The sequence below is a fragment of the Lissotriton helveticus genome, chromosome 4_1, assembly GCF_964261635.1.
Source record: "Lissotriton helveticus chromosome 4_1, aLisHel1.1, whole genome shotgun sequence".
Lineage (NCBI taxonomy): Eukaryota > Metazoa > Chordata > Amphibia > Caudata > Salamandridae > Lissotriton > Lissotriton helveticus.
The window spans coordinates 2,062,565,802-2,062,587,339 of record NC_136063.1 but is presented as its reverse complement, the minus strand read 5'-3'; positions in this window follow the sequence as shown (position 1 = coordinate 2,062,587,339).

Below are 21,538 nucleotides of genomic sequence, written 5' to 3'. Positions count from 1 at the left end.
TAGAGACCAATAGAATGAAGAAAAAGAAAAAAGAATCCCAACACTTGTTGTCTAATTTGTGCTGATACTTTGCCCTTTAAGAAATTTTAAAACACCGTCGACGTGTGCTGGGGATTGTTATTTGTATTCAATGGGAAAATATGTTAATTTTGTTAATTTTCAAAATCGAGATGGAATAGAATTTTTTGATTATAAAATATGACCAGATTGATGAGGTAACACAGATTGGACATTGTGTTGTACATTTTTTGCTTGAAAAAGAATTGTATGCTGATAGACAACAGTTCCCTCTGTCTCTAGCAACTATTCATAAATCTCAAGGTTTAAGTATAGACAGAGCTTTTGTAAATATTGGAAGTACAGTATTCAAAGAGGGAAGGTCTTCCATTGGATTGTCTCGAGTAAGAAGATTGTCTGGTTTGTATTTGAAAAGATTAGTGCTGATGCAAATTGTGTAAGAAAATAAAATCATTTAAGAGGAATAATGCTCCTCATTTAGGTAAATATCCAATATATGACAGACGTATACTGTGTCCAAAACAGAAATACAGCAAACATTTAACTGATGATGAAAATAAGAAAACAATTGAAGACAAAGTTGAAGGTGTAAATAAAAAAAAGTGGAAACCGATGAAGAGATTTTAGGATACCAGTTGGAAAACAGTTCAGGTATCAACTGTTATGCTAATGTGATTCTGAATTTTGTGTTTCATTAACCACAACTTTATTGTGAAATCATGGAAACTTGCGAAAAATACTCTTTTCTGCACTGCCTCATTTATTTCAAAAGTTGGTAAGTGACAGAAGTAAAATTCATACTGCTTCTGGCGTTCAAAATCTTTTAGATATATGTACTGGTTCATTGACATTTCCTCAAAACATACAACAAGATGCACAAGAATTTCTGATGTTCATGCTTGGAGTATTAGAACACAAAGGAAGACACATTCATAACATATTTGAACTAAGTTTCAAATGTGACCATAACTTAGAGTTCTACCACTCAAATACAATCGGAACGATTCCTATACTTAACAATACCAGACTGCAAATCAGTACCTTTTAACAACTTTATTAAAACAACAAATCAGGATATGACATGCTCACATTGTAGATCGGAGATGTTGTCTACATTTCATATGGAAAGATTTGGAAAATATGCCATTTTAATGTTACTGCGTTGCAGAGCAAATGAAAGAAAATTGGAAACAAAAATAACTGATTTTAAAGGACGTTAAATATCTATTTCGGGAAAAACTTATAAAACAGTGGCTATTATTTTCCATGATGGAAATACTACAACATCTGGGCACTATACTGATAATTTAAAGTGTAACACAGGATGGACAATGCCCACCTGGAATTCAATGCTGAATTGCCTTTTAAATTTGCAGATTTTTACATGTTATTTCTTATTGGCCAAAGTTGTGAGTACATCATTCGGACTATTGGGGAAGATGTCAACAGAAATTAAAACGCACTGCAATCTATTAGTGTTTATATTTAGTGTTTTCGAATATTATTTGGCCTAATTGATATCACATTTTGAAAAATGTGCTTAAAAGTAAATAGTTTCTGTATTTGTTATAAATATTGAACGAGAAGTAAATGAGATTGTACATTTTTTTTAATGTATTTGTGATAATTGATAGAGTTAATGTAGATGAAATAAGTGATAAAGTGTAGATAGGAAAAATGCAAATGTACACATATTGATATTGATGTACTATGCTGATTTGGGATTTTTTTGTACAATCAATTTGATTGTTTTTTCCCGCAGTTCAATGATGATGCTAGGTTCAAATTACTCTGTATGGTGATGTTATGGGCAACATGAGCTAAGCAAAATAGGGAAACTGAGAATGTTATGTCATTGTAAATTAATGATGTGTTCTCAAAAATATAATATATTTTCTCTATAATATTATCATTAAATAACATTTTTTCTTTTTCTTCTTTATAGTAGGTACTATTCAAGATTGAAAACAATTTAAATGTTGGGTAGGATAATACTACTCAAAAATAGTTTTACTGAATGATGTATCTAAATTACTTGAAAGTTAAGAGTACATATTATAATGCATGATAAACTGCAGAAATGTTTATCATTTAATTATATGCTGTTTGTTTCTAATATAAATAATGTACATGTTTTAGACTATTTAAAAAGCATTTTCCTATTCCAAAGGAGCAGTATCACTCTTATGTATGTGTTACCCACGCACTCATACAATCAAACAGGCACTATCCATGCACTAATCCATTCATCCAATCAGTGCTGATGCACTCATCCATTCACGCAGGCACTATCTATGCACTTTCCCAATCAGCTAGGTACTAGTCTTGCACTCATCCAATCACCCAGACGCTACTATTACACTTAACCATAATAACTCAGGCACTACCAATGCACTCTCCACATCACTTAGATACTAGCCTTGCACTCGACCATTCACTCAGGTGCTATGTATACATTCATCCATTCTCTCAGCCACTAGCCTTGCACTCATGCACTCACCCAGCCACTACCCATAAACTCATCAATTCACTCAGGCACTATGCATGCACTAATTAATTCACTCAGCCATTATCTATGCACCCATCCATTCACCCAGGTACTACCCATGCGCACATCCAATCACCCAGGTACAACCCTTGCATACACACAGGCACTAAGCATTCGTTTTGGTTCAGCCACTACTCATACACTCCTCCAATGATCAAGGTACTACCCTTAAACTCATCTTTTTACTTAGCCATTACTGATGCACTCATGCAATGACCCAGGCACTATGGATACACTCATCCATTCACTGACGCACTACCCATGCACTCATTCAATCACTAAAATACTACTCATGCACCCACCCAATCACTCATGCACTAGCCATGAACTCATGCATTTTCACAAGTACTACCCATGCAGTCATCGAATGACCCAGGCAGTACCGTTGCAAGCATCCATTCACTCAGGCACTACCATATAGTCATGCAGTCACCTAGGCATTACCCTTGCACATATCCAATCACACACTCACTATCCTTGAACTCATCCATTCACTCATGCACTACCCATACACTTATCCAATCACTCAGGTACTAGTCTTGCACTCAAATATTCACTTAAGGACTACTCAGGCAGTATCCATGTATTCATCCAATCATCCAAGCACTACTCATACACTTGTGCAATCACCAAATCACTACAAATTAACTCATCCTATTAACCAGACACGACACATTCACACATACAATTTTCAGGTACTAGTCATGCACTCACCATATCACTTAGGCTCCTCTTTTATACTCAACCATTCACTGAGGTATTACCCATGCACTCAAGCATTCTCTCATGGAATATCCATGCACTCATCCAGTGACCCAGGCACTAAACTTGCACTAATCCATTCAGTAAGGCACTACCCATGCACTCATCTAATATTGCAAGCACTATCCTTCCACTCACCCATCCTTTCAGGCACTACACATACAGTCTTGGATTCTCTCAGGCAGTACCCTTGGACTCAACCAATGAACCAGACACTATGCATGCACTCATTATCTCACCCATGCACTGCCCATGCACTCATACAATCCTCAAAACACTACCCATGTACTCTTCCAATCACTCAGGGACAACCGTTGTACTGAACCATTCACTGAGGCACTACCCATGTACTCATGCATTTACTGATGCACTACCCATGCAGTCATTCAAACATTCAAACACTATCCTTGCATTAATCCATCCTTTCAGGCACTACACATACACTCTTTGATTCTCTCAGACACAACCCATGCACTCATCAAATCACTGAAGCACTACCCATGCGGTCTTCTAATCACTCAGAACCTACCCTTACACTCAACCATGCACTCACTCAGGCGCTATGCATATAGTCATCCATACTCTCAGCTACTAGCCATGCACTCATCCAGTCACCCAGGCACTACCCTTGCACTCATCTATTCACTCAAGCACTACCCATTAACTCATCGAATTACTCAGACACTACGTATGCTCTCATCCAATCACACAGACTCTACCCATTGACTCATATATTCACACAGAATCTACTTTTTCTTTTTTTTATACCAGAATAGGTGGTTCCGTAAGAAAAAATTTTTCTGTTTGTTTACATTTTTTTATATTTTTTTCTCACTATTTTGTGGTTTTTGGGGCTTTTTTAGAATTTTAAAATGTAAACAAAAATACAATCACATAACAGCGTGCCACGTTAGGGGAAAAAAGGAATTAACAACAACGGTTTGGTTTGGACAACCTATTCACCCACACTCAAAACAGTAATACTTTTTGGGCAGAAAAGTCCAGCCCACGCAAAATCAGAAAGGTGGAATGGTCTACAGTCTATCGCCAGGTCTTGATGTAGAAGACTGCACATCTTGGTCACCTTCACTTGCATTAAGTCTTGCAAGTTCTGCTCTTGCGAAACAGTTTTGATGCATCATCTACAGCTTCTTGTACATAGAAGACGTCCTGCATGAATATTTTCTCTCATATCCCCAAGACATCACCTTTTTGCATTAGTTTCAGGTCACCTTCTACGTGTTTACTTTCTTTCTGGCCCTCTGGAATGGTAACAATTCCCATACCACACTCTCCTTTTTCTTGCATTGTGGCCTCTCTTCCTCCTCCAAAAGGATCTGCTCCTCCTCCGCATGCAAGTCTTGTGATGTTGCCATTTACATTTTCAAAATCGCAATCCAAAATCAGCAAAACACATGCAAAATAGGTTCTTCTGGATTGAGTTTGACTTTTGCCAACCACACCCATTATTAAAAAAAGAGGGTGGGATCTAGCAAACTTAAAGATGACAGGATAGTTAACAAATCAAATATCTTTTTTTTGTGTCACATGCGGTACGCGACTCCTACGTGGTGCCACCGCGTACCGGATGCGATTTTGTAACTTCTTTTAAATTTACATTCCAACAGTATTTGGTGGTATCTCATAATATTTCATTTACAAATAACTGTACCTCTTCATTTAAAATGTATTAAATAAGTATTTATGTACTTGTGATATTATTGTTTTAAAAAACTTAGATCTGCGTCCTGTACGTGACTCTGGAAGTTGCAATCTATGCTGACGTACCACGATTTATGAATTTATTATAAAAAACATTATTAATAACTTTCTTTTATTAATATACAAGTTTATTCACTATCTTAACAAAAGTGTATTCTTGAACTTAGGATAATTATTGTCTAGATATATGTATTATTATTACAAAGAAAAAACAAAGAGTCACGTCCGGGTCGTGATTCTGCATTTAAATTTTCGAAAGAAACAAGGAGATTTATTATAATTCAAACCAAAATATTAAAGTAATTATCAATTGTAAATTTAGCATTATGTGAACTATAACTGTTAAAAATCACTCTGGAGCCGCAATTCGTATGCGGATCCAGAAGTGATGCCCAGTAGTGTGCGCGATGGTATTCTGAACCCGCATAATACTTATATTTAATGTTTAATTTATGTTTAGCATAACTACATATTCATTATATTACTCTGCAAATAAACCACTACCCCTAAGAAGAACCTCGTCTGGTACGCAACTTCATTTTTATATAAATTAAAGGGTTTGAAACATACATATATATATATATTTATATCCCAGAAGCCGCTTGAGGGAATCAGATGCAGCGCGTTGTCTCCAGCATGCAAAGAAAAGCAGACACGAACCCAGGTTGAGTGCAGAAAGTAGCGTTTATTTCTCGTTAGTCAGCCATAACGCGTTTCACCACCGGAGTGGCTTGATCACATGACAACGTTTAAACATTGAATGGACCATTAAGACAGCTAGCACCCTATGCACGTGACTGTGATGGTGATAGACATACAGAAAAGGTGAAATACAGCTATTTTCCTTCCTTCGAAAAAAGACTTGCTTTACAAAAACTGAAGCTATTAAAAGCAAAGCATTCACCATCTGATAGAGATTTAGGAGTAACTCAGTAAAAAATGCATGTAACGACCTAGGTTATTAACCATCGTAATTTACAAAAAACGGGAGAACTCATAACTTAAATGCATAAATAACAATATAAATATCTGGATCATTGCGCAACATTAAGTTTAGAAGAAAGTAATAAGTGCAAATAGAAATATATAAGTACATGTTTTTAAAATGGTTATTTTCATACAAAAATAGATTCAGTATAAAAAATTCATTTCATATATTTACACAAGTATTTTTACCCGAGGGTTAAAGCCTATTGGTCATAACATAATTTTTAGCATAAATGCTTAGTTGTGGTATATCTGAGTATACTTTATTATAAAAAAACCCTCACAGGTATGTAATTACCCGAGGTCAAAAACAGATGGTGGTTGAAGGAAAATATTGGTTAAAGTGTCATTAGGTGCAGAGAGTGAATAAAGTGCATGAGTTTAAAAAACCTCAGTATAAAGGTTGTGAATTAGGAGAAGAAAATGGCAGCCACATGGTACAAAGTCCAATAAATGTGTGGTTTAGAAAATATTTTCATGCCGCTTGACAGGATGATTTAACTGAAAAGTTAAGTCTATGCACAATAGGTTACAAGGAAAACGGGGAGGAAAAGGACACAAGGGACAGGTTCTCAATGCATCAAAAGATCAGGGGAGAGGAAACGAAATTGTCACTTCCAGGGGGGTTCAGTGAAATATTTATAATCATAAACAGGTGTGTAAATCCTCGGTGTTATTTAGTCCTCCAGGGCTTTTGCTATTGAAGTTCAGGATGTACCTTGTCTCCAACTTGCGCATTTTTTGTTCACGATCACCTCCCTGTTTAGTTTTGGGAATCGTGTCGATGACATAGTACTTGAGATCCGTTAAGTTGTTCTTGTGGACCTCCCAAAAATGTCTCGCCACTGGGTAGGTAGGATCAGAGTTAGTGATTGCCCTAATGTGCTGCAATATCCTTACACTAGCTGGTAATTTGGTACTTCCCACGTACCGTAAGGGACATGTACATTCCAAGATGTAAATGGCGTACTCGGTTTTTCAGTGGAGGGATTTAGAAATTTTAATGTCTTTGCTACTGAAAGCTGTACGGTAACTGGTTTTGTTGATGCCATAGGTACATGCTTTGCATAAATGACATTTTATGAACCCCCGTGAGGTTTTCAACCAATCTTTGGAAGGAGTAACTTCAGGGCAATTAGATACCAGGCTATTGTGAAGGGAAGTAGCCCTCTTGTAGGTGATACTGGGCTTTGCTGGCATGGTTTGGCCTATTACAGGATCAGAGCGAATAAGGGCCCAATTTTGATTAATGATTTTATTTATCGCACCTTTTTGGGCACTATAGGGCACAATGAGTCTATATATATATATATATATATATATGTATACATATATACATATATGTACGCTCCATTACCACTGTCCAACGGAGCACTCGTGAGTGGGTGCAGGGAGTCGTAGTGGACAACCGCTAATTTTAAAGCTCCAAATCTCCCGATCCCGGGAAGAAATTACCGCACTCCTGGGGAACCTTTGCAAAAACTTTATTCAGACCGCAAAGGACACAAAAGTATCGGCGTAAGCCTTCTTCAGTGTTAATGACACACCAGAGGAAGCATGTTTATAAAGCAGTATTTCCTATACATGGAAACAAAGAAACAAAGAAGGGACACACATTCATATATTAAAAGCAGGTGCCATTTTGTAGTGGTATGCAGACCAAAACTTCTAGTCTGCTAATGCTACATGAACATTTTCCTGAGGGAATTTTTCAATACATTAAAACTGGTATGGCTTATAATTAATTACAATTGCCAACAATCAGCATTTTTCCTCAGTGCTTTACATTTCATATAGTATGTTTTTATACCTTAACTTATTCATAATGCTGTGGATCGGCTAATGTACCTTCGTCATGTTTCCTCTAAGCGTGAATCTTGTTGCTCAGATAAAAAATATTAAAGTACGCTCAGTATATACATCTCAAATTACCCTAGGTGGTTTCATTTCATCACATTATTATCACAGCTATAATTGTTATGACTCCTTGAAAAGACTAAACACAAAATCAATCAAAATTACAGCCATATTCAAGATTAATATAATCATTAAGATTTCTCTCAAATTATTCCCCTACTTCAGTTCATTGCTACATTTTCTGGTATTATATATTCATGCTAGATCAAATCCCAAATGAATCAAGGCCCCAAATGCACAGCTAGCTCTTCCCCGCTGTTCATTCCTCTCTGAGATTTTGTAAGGAGAGCTATGATGTACCTTGACTCAAGACATCTAAGTTTACGTAACCTGTCTCCCCCTCTTGGATTGGCAGGAACATAATCTGAGCCATAATACTGGAGTTTGTTTCTATCAATTTGGAGAACTCCTGCAAAGTGACGAGCCACTGGGTAAGATGGATCTATTTTATCTATGGCTCTCAAATGTTCCAATATTCTAATTTTAAGTTGGTGAATAGTACTGCCTATATAGCGCAGCCCGCATGGGCACACTAGGCAGTACACTGCATAGGGAGTACTACAGGTTAGGAATTTCTTGATTTCCCTAGTCTTATCTATCCCCGGTATTGTGTATGTGAAAACCCGCTTGCTATTGGCACAGGCCTTGCACCTGCCACAAGGAAAGACACCTTTAATGTCTCTTAAGGTTTTGACCTGCTCCTCTCCCTCTCTCCCTCCTCTCTCTCTCCCTCTTCTCCCTCTCCGTCTCCCTGTCACTCCTCTTCCACTCACTCCTCTCCCTCTCCCTCCTCTCCCTTCCTCTCCCTCCTCTCCCTCTCTCCCTCCTCTTCCTCTCCCTCCTCTCCATCTCCCTCCCTCTCCCTCCTCTCCGTCTCACTCTCACTCCTCTTCCTCTCCCTCTCTCCCTCTCTCCCTCCTCTCCCTCTCCCTGCAGTCTCTCTCTCTCCCCCTCTCTTTCTCTCTCTCTCTCTCTGGCTCTCTCCCTCAGTATCTCTCTCGCCCTCTCTCCATCCTTCAGTCTCTCTCCCCCTCTCTATCCCCCCTCTCTATCCCTCCTCTCTCTCTATCTCTCTTTATCTCTCTCTCTCAATCCTTCAGTCTCTCTCCCTCTCGCTGTGTGTTTCTCTCCATCGGTATGTCTCTCGTCCCCTCTCTCCATCCTTCAGTATCTCTCTCTCTCTGTCTCTTCCCGCTCTCTTGCTCTCTCCCTCTCTATCACTCCCTCTATCTCTGCCCCCCACATATCTCTGTGGCACCCTTTCAACTTCTCATGTGAGCCGCCCCTGGTAAAGCATTGCCTCTGCTGTTTGTGCATTACAGGGAGCCGTTGGTTGTGATATTATTATTAAATGCAACTACTGAGAAATAAATTCAACAAAATAGACAAATACAATGGACAGAGTCTCCACCTCTCTGCTAATGCCCGAGTTTTCTAATTTATAAGATGCAGCGCCTTGAACCAGTGCGCCAAGCAGAGACTCCTTTCGAAACTGCTCGGAATCTGCCACTGCCAGGTGTCCGACAAGGTCAAAGAGCAGGAATCATGTTCGCAGCAGCCGGTGCCCCTGGCTAAGGCTGGTGCTTGGCAGGCGAGATTGGTGCCTGCTGGGCCCAGGGTGGAGGGAGGCGCTACAGAGCATATTAACAGCAGCAGACACCCCCCAGCGCAGAGGCGCAACGAGAGCCACATTTCGGGGGGGGGGGCTGAAACATTTAGCAGTAGGTAGGGTGGCGCTGCAGGGGCTCTTAGAAGGGGTGAAACATCAACAAAGCCTCTTTAACAAGCACACAGTCTTTTAATGACCTGTGAAGTGCTCGGATGCGGCTGTGTGTGTGCCCGGGAGCTGTCTGAGCCCGGGCTGTCACACACGAGGAGGGGGTGGTCATTGTCACACGACACACCCACAGAGTGGAGGCAACACAGTAAGGTGTCGCGGCACACACTTTGGAAAGCTCTGCCATAAGGAATACTTTGGATGAGTTTGGGGGGGTGATTGCTGCTAGCAAACATTACTGAATTCCCAGCCGTGGACTTTCAGAAAAGTGCATTGTGAATATTCTGGTCCTCTACAAACACCCTCAGGTCCAGATAGTCCACTGCCACTGGACTCACTGTCCCCGAGAAGTGCAAGTTCAAATCATTTTTATTTAGGACCTCAATGTAATCATACGCTGATTCTACGGTGCCTTGCCATATGATGAATAAATCATCTATTTACCGGTGCCACTGCACTACTCTGCCTTTATTCATGCCCTCAACGATTCTGGACACCTGCTCCTCCCACCAGCCAACGAACAAGTTCACATAGCAGGGGGCAAAGCAGGTGCCCATTGTCATAACAGATATTTGTTTGAAAAACTGGTCCTCGAACAAGAAAATGTTATTTTTAAGGCAGAATTCCACACATTCAAGTAGCATCTGGTTGTGCATGGCATAGCGTAACTGACGTTTCTCCAAATGTCATGTCATGTCATGTCAGGTGCTCTTATATAGCGCTCGACTCACCGGGAGGCACCTCGGCGCTTCACTTAGAGTACTCCAATAAAGGGACCAACCCAGGGAAAGAAGGACCTAGTATAGGAAGGCTTTTAACATTTTCCTAAAGGTTAAATAGGACGGAATGGCTCGTAAATAAGCAGGGAGGCTGTTCCAATACTTGGGGGCCAAAAAGGAAAAGGCCATGCCCCCAGTTCTTTGCAGCCTGATGCGGGGCACTTGGAGAAGTTGCAGGGAACAGGATGTCAAAGAACGGTTCGGGGTATACTTTTTAAATTTCCTTTGCAGGTACAAATGACCAAGTCCCTGGAGAGCACGATAAGTCAGGCAACAGATTTTTAAAAAAGCCCTCTGATTAATAGGAATCCTCAACAAGGGACGGGACGGTGAACCTGATGGCATGTTCAGGACCATCCTGGCTGCCGTATTTTGAACAACCTGGAGCTTTTTTAGGGAGGTCACTCCAACTTCTGCCAGTAGAGCGTTTCCATAGTCCAAACGGCTTAGGACTAAGGCTTGTGTCAAGGTTTGGCGACATTCAGTTGGAACAAAAGGTAGAATTTTCCTTAACATCCTGAGCCTATAGTAACAGGATCCTAAGACTGAGGCCACATGGTCTAGCATGGATAAGGTGTGATTTAGTTTAATACCCAAATTGTTCACACACTGTTTAGGTGTTGGAGACTGGCCAAGTTGGAATGGCCACCAATCCTGCGACCAAACAGCTGCGGCTTTCCCTAGGAGCATAACTTCAGTTTTGCCCGGATTTAACTGGAGACGATTGTCGGTCATCCATTTAGAGATTGTAATAATCCCTGATACAAAACAAAGTCTATCTGCTTCCGGGTTTGGCCCGATGTTAAATAGCAGCTGAGTGTCATCAGCATACGAGATGACCTCAAACCCCAGAGCTTCCACTGCCTTCGCCAAAGGGGCCATATAGATATTAAACAGGGTGAGGCTAAGGCAGGAGCCCTGGGGAACGCCTTTGTCTAGTGATGTTTTTCCTGCTTGATGGGGATCGGTCACTGCAAGGAGGGCCGTCTCTGTACTATATCCTTGCCGAAAGCCCGACTGTGAGGGGTCCAGAATACTATTGGTCTCTAAGAAATAATTTAGCTGCTTGTTGATTTGGGCTTCAATTATCTTACCTAGCAAAGGATGCAAAGATATCAGGCGGTAATTGGCCAGATCCATAGGATCTGCTGTAGGTTTTTTAAATATCGGACGGACATACGCTTCTTTCCATGATAGGGGAATGGCTCCTCCTGAGATAGAGCAATTAAAAATGTTTTGTACCCCCGGGGCTAAGGCGTGGGCCAGTAATGCCAGGTTCTTAGGAGGGCAAGGGTCTGCAGGAGAGCCTGATTTTGCTGATACTAAGGCCCTTTCCGTATCCGCTAGGGAGATGGGATCAAAATTTTCCAACAAGCACACAGTACTTGCTCTAGTGGGGGGGGGGGGGGTCGATCAGACCAGGTGAGCTTGCCTGATTCATTTGAGGAAAATTGGTATACATTTTCTCAATCTTCTCCTGGAAGAAATCAGCCAGTGAATTACATAGGTCTTTGGATTCAATTACCGCTTGCTTGCATACCTCTGGCTCAACAAAGCCTTTTACAATATCAAATAGTGCTTTGGCACAATTTTTTGAGCCCTTAATTTGATTGGCAATAAACAGGCAACGTGCCGCCTTGAGGTTTTGGTGGTAAGTTGTCAAGGCTGTTTTATAGATTTGTCTGGATTGGGGAGTTTTTAGTCGTCTCCATTGTCTCTCCAATTTTCTGCAGGACGACTTTTCCTGGCTGAGTTCAGATGTAAACCATTTGGCTGACGGCCTCTTTCGGTTTGCACAGGCTTTAGGTTTACTAGGGATAATAGAGTATAGTGCCTTCCTTACCCCTTCATTAAATCCTGCCAACATTGACTCTACCCCCTGTTCCTCTGACTGGAAAATGGGTTGGAAGACCTCCTCAAAGGCTTGTAGGGTGAGTTTGTTCCATGGTCTCAGAGCCGTATTACGGCTAACTCTAGCCCGGCTGTTAGTATCCTGTGAGGCCCGTGAGGAGGAAAACTTGATCAGGGAGTGGTCGGTCCATGTGAGGGGCAATGGTGGCTCATACTCTAAAGAGGTGATGTTAGTGAAAATTAAATCTAAAGTGTGCCCCCTTATGTGGGTAGGGCCTTGGATTCTTTGTACTAGCCCAATCTGTGCCATGTCCGAAAGGAGTTTTTTCACCTCCGCCGTGGCAGTCAGTTCACCATGAAATTTAAAGTCTCCTAAGACTAGGAATTTGTTGGTTGCCAGAGCATTCATAGCTATCAGGTCGATTAACCTATCGGAAAAATCTGTTTTGGGGCCAGGCGGCCGATAAACTAGGGGCCAGATGTAGGTAATCTGAATTTACCGATTCTTAAATACCGAATTTTACCGATTCGGTATTCAAAAATCGGTAAATGAGATGTAGGGGAAAATTCGGTATTTTTTACCGAATTGGTAATATTCGGTATCGGACTTTCAGAAATTACCGAATCGGTAATTTCTGAATCGGTATTTACCGAATCGGTATTTCCCATTCATCCCTATGGGCCAAAAGGCCCATAGGAATGCATTGGAAATACCGAATCGGTAAATACCGAATCCGTAAATACCGAATCGGACAGCAAGCAAAAGTGAAACTAAACACAACAGCCAATCAGGTGCAACCACACTCCCCCTTCCTACCAGGAAGTGGCCACACAGGCAGCTGCAACTAATTAGAAGGTTCTGGAGAGGCAGTTGGAGCAGAGAGACTGGGAGCAGCAGCAGACAGAGTTTGTGCTCTTTGAAAATTAAAACATGGCAAGCAGCAAGGACACAGAGCAGCATGAAAGAAAAATAAACTCAAATTCAGCAGCATGGAGCTCCAGGTCCTTGTGGAGGAGGTGGTAAAGGTGCACCACAGACTGTTTGGAAGGCATTCCCTTACTGTGCCTGAATCAGCAAAAAGGTAGCTATGGCTTGAAATCCTAGAGAAAGTCAATGCAGTGGGAGTGACCACCAGAGTCACTGACAATTTAAAAAAGAGGTTTTATGACCTAAGGAGCCTCACAAAAAAGAAAATAGCTGACCACCACAAACAGGCCTCACAAACAGGTGGAGGAAAGAACACAGCACCCCCCTCACCGACCTGGAGGAGATGGTAGCCACAACCTTGGAGCCTGAAAGCGTCCATGGACTGGGAGAAGTGGACAGCTCGGCGAAAGCTGCATCTAGAAAAGGTAAGATGCATGCACAGCAATCCCCCTCACACCCTCATCCATCCCTCACCCCTTGCAGCTAAGTTACCCCAGTCCCAGTGTGTCTGTGCAAAACAGTAGCAATGCATCTTGGTACATGTAGTCAGTTAATCAAAGAGCATGTCACACAGCACTGTAACCACCAAGTTAGGCAAATGAATGCAGACATAATGAAGGGCAGGCAGCATGTAAGAAGTGCAATTTCATATGTTTAATTGTAGTGGCTGTGAGACATTTGCACCTAGCTGATATGTGCTCATATGTCCACAGGTCACACATCCAGAAGGCAGTCTCAGGAGGCAGAAGGCACGGCACCCGAGAGGGATGACAGTCATGAGCCAGGTCCCAGCGCATCACAGGACACAGGTGTTCCGAGTGGGCAGCCACCTTCCCAAGAACGTGACATCAGTGAAGAAATGCAGGCCTCCCCAAGACCTTCACAGTCCCCACTATTGGTTTCGTCACCCGAAATGCCAGCATCCTTAGAAATTGAAACACCTGCAGCACACCCTAGCAGGAGGCATGTCGTTTCCCCACTGATGGTAATGGAGACAGCTGCTGGTGAAATGGTGGGTGAAGACTCACACAACTTGCCTGAAGCTGGCATCTCTGCCACAATGCAGCCCAGCACAGAGCCGGTACCAAGTACCGGTAGACGCCGCACAGTACAAGGAAGGAGTGTAGGTGCACGTGGGGAGGGGTCCAGTGTCTTCCAAGGGCTTGAGGGATCCAGGGTCAGGATTCAGAGGATGCAGGGCAAGGGCAAAGACAAATGCGCAACCTCAATATAAACATGCAGGAAATTGGTAAGGGCATCAGGGAACTGGTGGAAGTTAACAAGAGCATGGCAACAGGCATACATGACATGACCCAATCCATGCAGCAACTGTGCACAAAACTGGACTCTGGAATTACATCAAGGCGCAGGGAGAAACAGCGTGCAGAGAGAACAGAGAAATCTTTACACCGCCTGGCTACAGCCACATCCCTGCTATGCAGGCGTAGCATGAATAGTCAGGAAGTCCTAACTCAAAACAGCAATCAGCTGACAAGGGGCATAGCCAGAATGACCGGTGCTCTGGAGGCTCTACTCAATGCTCAAAGTGCACAAACTGCTGCCATTGACGTGCCGGACACTGAAGGTAGCACCAGTAGGAGCAGCACGGCAAGCCCCCATGTCGTAGAGACAAGGAGGAGCAGCAGGCGACAGGGTGAGGCTACAGGCCAAACGCCCGGTGAACAGGGTGAGCCACAAACACTTGCCAGTGCAAAGCGTGGCCGCAAATGAACACTTAATACTATGGCCTACTGCCAATGGACATTCAGTTTATAGATATTAATGTTTTTGTTGCACATTTGGGCCATTTATACCTGCCTAGTGACAATATACAACTACGGTGGCTGGATTCCACACCTGTCTGTGTGTGTTTGCTCACTGTGAGCATTGCTGTGAAATGCTTACTGTTGCACTTTTGTTCTTTAACATACCTAGAAATATACTAAAAAAACACATTCTCGTGCTTTCAAGATAGGTCTCAGTCTCATCACTTACTCAGAAATAGTTCTGTGTTATTTCCTCACGTCTGTATCTGCCATCACTTGGTGTTGACACTCCAGCAGGTTGTGTTTCAGGCACAGCAATGTCGTCGTCATGATCCTCATAGTCTGACAACTCCACCTCAGTACCCCTCTTCACAGCTAGATTGTGCAACATAGCACAGGCAGCAATGATCTTACAGCAGGTGATGGGGGTATACTGCCTTGCACCTCCGCTCTTGTGCAAGCATCTGAACCTGCTTTTCCAGATACCAAATGTTCGCTCCACTACATTGCGTGTGCTCTTGTGTGCCCGGTTATATCTCCTTTGGCTGGGTGTTGAGGGGTTGAGGTAGGGGGTGAGTATGAAGAAGCGGAGGGCATATGCACTGTCTCCTAAAAGGTAATGGCAATACATCACTCACATGCATACAGGTACTTCTTAATGCAATAGGTGTTATGTGGGTCGCACACTGGGTCTTACCTAGGAGGTATCCTTCACCAAATTCCCCTGCAGTCAGCCGTGCATAGATGCCACTGTTTTGAAATATATAGGAGTCGTGGGTACTCCCAGGGAATTTTGCCACAATGTCAGTAATGGCGAACTTTGCATTGCAGATCACCTGCACATTGATGGTGTGGGTGGACTTCCTATTCCTGTAGATGTATTCTGTGGCAGCAGGGGGACAAATGGGAATGTGCGTGCCATCAATGCAGCCAATTATATTGGGAAATCGAGCCATCTGGTAAAAGTCAGATTTTGTTTGCACCAGTTCAGCATGGGTAGCTGGAAAAGATATGTAATGCTCCATCCTGTGTAACATGGCGTCAAGGAATTTGTGGAAAAACCTTGACAGGCTGCTGTGTGTCACCCCACCTACCATAGCAACCACTCTCTGGTAGCTCCCAGACGCAAGCAGGTGGAGGCTGCACAGCACCTGCAAATGGGGTGGAATTGCATGTGCCCTTGGGGTAGTGTGCTGCAACAGTGGTTGGAGGTCCCTGATGAGCTCCAAGATGGTGTCTGGGGCCAACCTGTACCTCTGCAGTATCTCTGCCTCTGTGAGCATGAACAAGGTGACCCTCTGACTGTAGACCTGCTCCTCTCTCTGCCATTCCCTCTCTCCTTCCTCCTGTAGCCGTAGACATCTTGCAATGACATAAAATGCCGCCATTGTGCAAACAGAATTGCATTTTGGGTCCATTTTTATAGGTTTCACCTGGTTACCACCTGATTCCAATCCATGGTAAATACTGACTCTTAAATACCGAATTTCAAGCAAATTCGGTATTTCAGAGCTTCCCTACATCTCAATATCCATTTTTACCACTTCATATTTACCGAATCGGTATTTTACCGATTCAGTAAGTTTACCGATTCGGTAACGTTGCGAATCGGTAAATTTACCGATTCGTTAATATTTCAGATTCGGTATTTTACCGATTCGGTAACTTTACTGATTCGGTAAATTTACCGATTCGGACTATTTTCGCTCTCCTACATCCCGAAAGCTCAATACCGGTCGGTAACGGCCAAAAATACAGATTTTCGGCCGTTACCGACCGGTAAAGGGCTTCCTACATCTGGCCTTTGGACTCCTGACCAGCTCTCGGAAGCAGAGAAGGTTACTTTAAAAACACCAATTTCCAGCTCCTCCTCTGATATAGAGTTCAGCCACGAGATGTTTATGTGGTGTTTACAGGCAATGGCTAATCCACCTCCCACCTTTCCTGCTCTGTCCAAGTGAATGAACTTATAGTCAGCTGGGATGGCAATGTTTATCGCTGGATGATTAGCGGGTTTTAGCCAGGTTTCTGTCATAAAAATGATTTCAGGCGATTCCGAATTAATCATATCCCAAATTTCAAACTGATGTTTTACTACAGACCTTACATTACACAACAAGTAAGTAGGGTGTTCTACACTCGCCTGGGAGTTCCAAAGGCAATCTGGTCTGGGAGGTTTGAATGAAGGATCACTCTGAAACAAGCATGTTCTACAGGCCACTGGGCCCTCTAGATATGCGGGAAACTTGGAGCGGCAGTTAAGAGCCGCGTCCTGTGTGCTGGCCCTAATCCTCCCAATATGTCTGAGCGATGCGGCAGAATAAACCAGTCTATTAGCCTGCACTGAGCCTAACTCAGATGGAATAGAGGTTCCGGCCCCGTGTCCCGGCCTGTCGCGGACGGGCGCAGACGGGCTTACCTTAGGCGCACCTTCGGTGCGCCCAAGGTGCGCCCGCTGCTCACGTCCGCTGCGCGGAGGCTTCTGCGTATGCTTTTGTACAGACGCTGATCGCGTCAGCTGACTGTGCACCGCCGCCCCGCCTCCAGGTGGGCGTGGGGTGTGTCAGCAGCCGTAATGACGTGCGGTTTACCGCGCCTACTCGGCGGTGCCGCTTAGAAGTTTAGAAGGCTAATCCTGAATTGGTGAGTGTCAGTAACAACTATTCCATATCTAGAGACCAACAAACAGCTCAATTCCCCAATGATTAGCGTGCAGTGCAGGAAATGCGATTTAAAAGTACAGAAAGCAAACACGAAATACAAAGTGCAATGTTAAAATTTCTGAACAAGCTTTAAAATCCCAAACTCCCGGCTATCCGCCTACGGAGTGTCTAAGTGGCCGAGCTAACCAATTCTACTGCTTTTGTACAGACGCCGATCGCGTCAGCTGACTGTGCACCGCCGCACCGCCTCCAGGTGGGCGTGGGGTGTGTCAGCAGATCGTAATGACGTGCGGTTTACCGCGCCTACTTGGCGGTGCCGCTTAGAAGTTTAGAAGGCTAATCCTGAATTGGTGAGTGTCAGTAACAACTATTCCATATCTAGAGACCAACAAACAGCTCAATTCCCCAATGATTAGCGTGCAGTGCAGGAAATGCGATTTAAAAGTACAGAAAGCAAACACGAAATACAAAGTGCAATTTTAAAATTTCTGAACAAGCTTTAAAATCCAAAACTCCCGGCTATCCGCCTACGGAGTGTCTAAGTAACCTTGAACAGCTTTTAAACCTGTTGATGATCTATACAGGTGTACAAGCTTGTTATGTCTAATACCATTAATAGGCAGCTGGGATCCCATGATACTTTAGCTGTCTTGCTTAAAAAATCTTTAGTGTCTTTAATGTATGTGACTCTAACTGTGCCACAAAGGGAAACAAGAAATGGTCTATAAACATAGATAAGTGTTCCGTTAAGCTATTAACTGAAGAAACAAATGGTCTCCCCGGTGGATTTACATTATCTTTATGCAGTTTGGGATATGATAGAAGGTGGGGACTACCGGGTTATTACTGCCAAGAAATAGATGTTCCTCTGTCCCTAGCATAGATCTTCCATACCACTTGCTTATCAGTTCATCGTAAGCTTGGATACTAGTTTGGTAAATTCCTCTTGACACCCTTTCATAGGTCTTTTTTTCGGAGAGTTGGCGTAATGCTTCCTTCCGATATTGGTCCCTAGTTTGGAGAACGACGTTTCCACCTTTATCTGAAGGCTTGATTATTATTGTTACATCCTTCATGAGGTTCTGTAATGCTGTTGTCTCTGCCATAGTGATGTTTCCTCTTATTCCTCGTTGCCCTGTCTTGTTTGATCTAAACTTAAGTAAATCATTCGCCATAGCTTCCGTAAAGACATCAATAGCGTCTAATAGCATTTGAGGATTGAAGACTGATACAGGTTTGAACGGGCTTTCTTCCCTATCCTGTTTAACACCTATATTGATTGTTCTCTCTGGTATAGTCCCCATGGTAGATGAATTGTCTTCATTCTCTAATCGCAGAGCTTCCAAAAGTTCAATAGTTGACAGATCTGTGGCGGTTAGTCTACTAAACATTTTCTTAGAGTCTTTTGTGTGTGCCCTCAATTTAAAGTACTTATGTACTTTCAGTTTTCGTGTAAAACTAAAGAGGTCAATCCTTGTTTGGGTATATTATAAATGGCTTGTCGGGCAAAATGTTAATCCAAGGCTTAAAACTTTGGTTTCAGTTTATGTGAGTACTCGATTTGTCAAATTGACCACTGTTCAATTTGTGGTCTCTGTTAACGCCTGTTGGACCTCTTCTTGTTGCGGTTGACCCATGCTGGTGGTGGCTTCCCTCTTCCTGCCCCACTCCCTCGGTAGGTTCTTCTCTTCCTTTTTCTGGGGGCTTGTTCTCCCCCCCGTAGCCATGATTGGCGTATTATCTGGAACTCATTGTGAAAAGGGACCTTCTTTCCTTGCATTGTTCTCCCTACTTGTTCATCACTTGACTCGTTCTCAGTTAAATCAGACTCTGAGGTTTCAACCCTTTGGGCTGTTTGTTGTATTCTCTGGTTAAACTCCTTCCGAGGTGCAGCAAATTTCCGGGCGAATGTTAAAACTCTCCCCTGCAAATAATCGTTTTCAACACGGATAAACTTCTCCTGCTTCCTAGTTTTAATTTTTTGTTCATATTTCAGTAGTCTTGTATTCATTTGCTTTTTAAGCTCTCTACTCGACTCTTGTTGTCTTTTTTGGCCAGTTCCTTAATTTCTGCCAATGCCTTCTCACGGTCGCTACAGGCGTACTTCACAAATATTTCTAGGGTACCCCGACAGTACTGTGCAGTGTGTTCAGCCCAGTCTGTTAGGAGCTGGGGATCTGGATTTTCATACGATGGAACGGTATACACCCTCAGCCCCCTAGGGACCCTGTTCTCTTCAATGTAGCTCTGGAGGCTGGTGGCCTCCCACCACTTTCTGACCTCATGCTCATGTAGTCTTTTCATCTTGGTCAAAAGTTCATTCATTTTGTTATGTGGCTGCGCTTGTGATGGAGTGGGTGCTCTAGGCTGCGCCTCCCCTCCTCCCCCCTGGGATTTAAACATATCCTTCGATGCTTCTCGGCATGTGGTTTCACAGAACATGTCTCCTCGCAAAAGTCACAATGCAGCCGGTGCGTGATTAACGCAATTTGCGTGTCCCCCTGCTACGCTCTGCCGCTTGCTTTCTGCCGCTTCCAAAATCGAAAAGTCTCAGGCTTACCCGCGTTTGTGCCGAACTCGCTCTCTCATCTGGGCGGGTTCTGTGTGCTCCCATGCACAGTTCTTCTTATGCGGCTTGCCTGGTACTCGGCAGTTCGCAGCGATGCTCCGCGAAATATGTACGCTCAGTTACCACTATCCAACAGAGCACTTGTGAGCGGGTGCAGGCAGCGGTAGTGGACAACCGCTAATTTTAAAGCTCCAAATCTCCCAATCCCGGGAACAAATTACCGCACTCCAGGGGAACCTTTGCAAAAACTTTATTCAGACCGCAAAGGACACAAACGTTTCGGCGTATGCCTTCCTCAGTGTTAATGACACACTAGAGGAAGCATGTTTATAAAGCAGTATTTCCTATACATGGAAACAAAGAAAGAAAGAAGGGACACACATTCATATTTTAAAAGCAGGTGCCATTTTGTAGTGGTGTGCAGACCAAAACTTCTAGTCTGCTAATGCTACATGAACGTTTTCCTGAGGGAATTTTTCAATACATTAAAACCGGTATGGCTTATAATTAATTAGAATTGCCAACAATCAGCATTTTTCCTCAGTGCCTTACATTTCATATAGTATGTTTTCATATCTTAAATTATTCCCCTGGAATGCGGTAATTTCTTCTCCGGATTGGGAGATTTGGAGCTTTAAAATATATATGCAGCTGTGTGACCCAAGGAGTATGGACGCTGGCGCTCTCGGATGTGGCGGTGCGTTTCAACCGGCAGGGTCACGCCGGTACGTATTCACAACAGGATTTTTACCTCGCGGTAAAAAAGAAATGAAGCGCACACACTTGTTCACAGAAGTCGTGGCAGTTTTATTTGCAAGGTTCCACCATGATCACGTGATCAAGCCTTATGTCCACCGCAGACCGACGCCGCAATACCACCGAGACACCGCTCCTCCCTGGAGCACATCTCTGATCCTCCGCCTAGCCGCGTTGCGTATTCCTCATTTAGTTCCAGATACACGCAACCCTGATGCCCAGCCATAACTGCTCCGACTGACCAGGCTTCCACTCGCACACCTTAACCTCAATGTGCATGGTACAATCACATCGGCTTATTTGCGGCAGCTAACCCTGACTCAGCCCTTCCAGACCACTTGGAACAGCGTGGTAGACACACCTCTCTTCGCGCTGATGATTTAATTCAGGCAGGCAATGGTTGTCCTGATGATGATCCACTATCTCTGACTGGATCGAAACGCCGTCGACATGATATGTGGGCTTAACACTAGTTCACTATTATGTGCCCAAAAT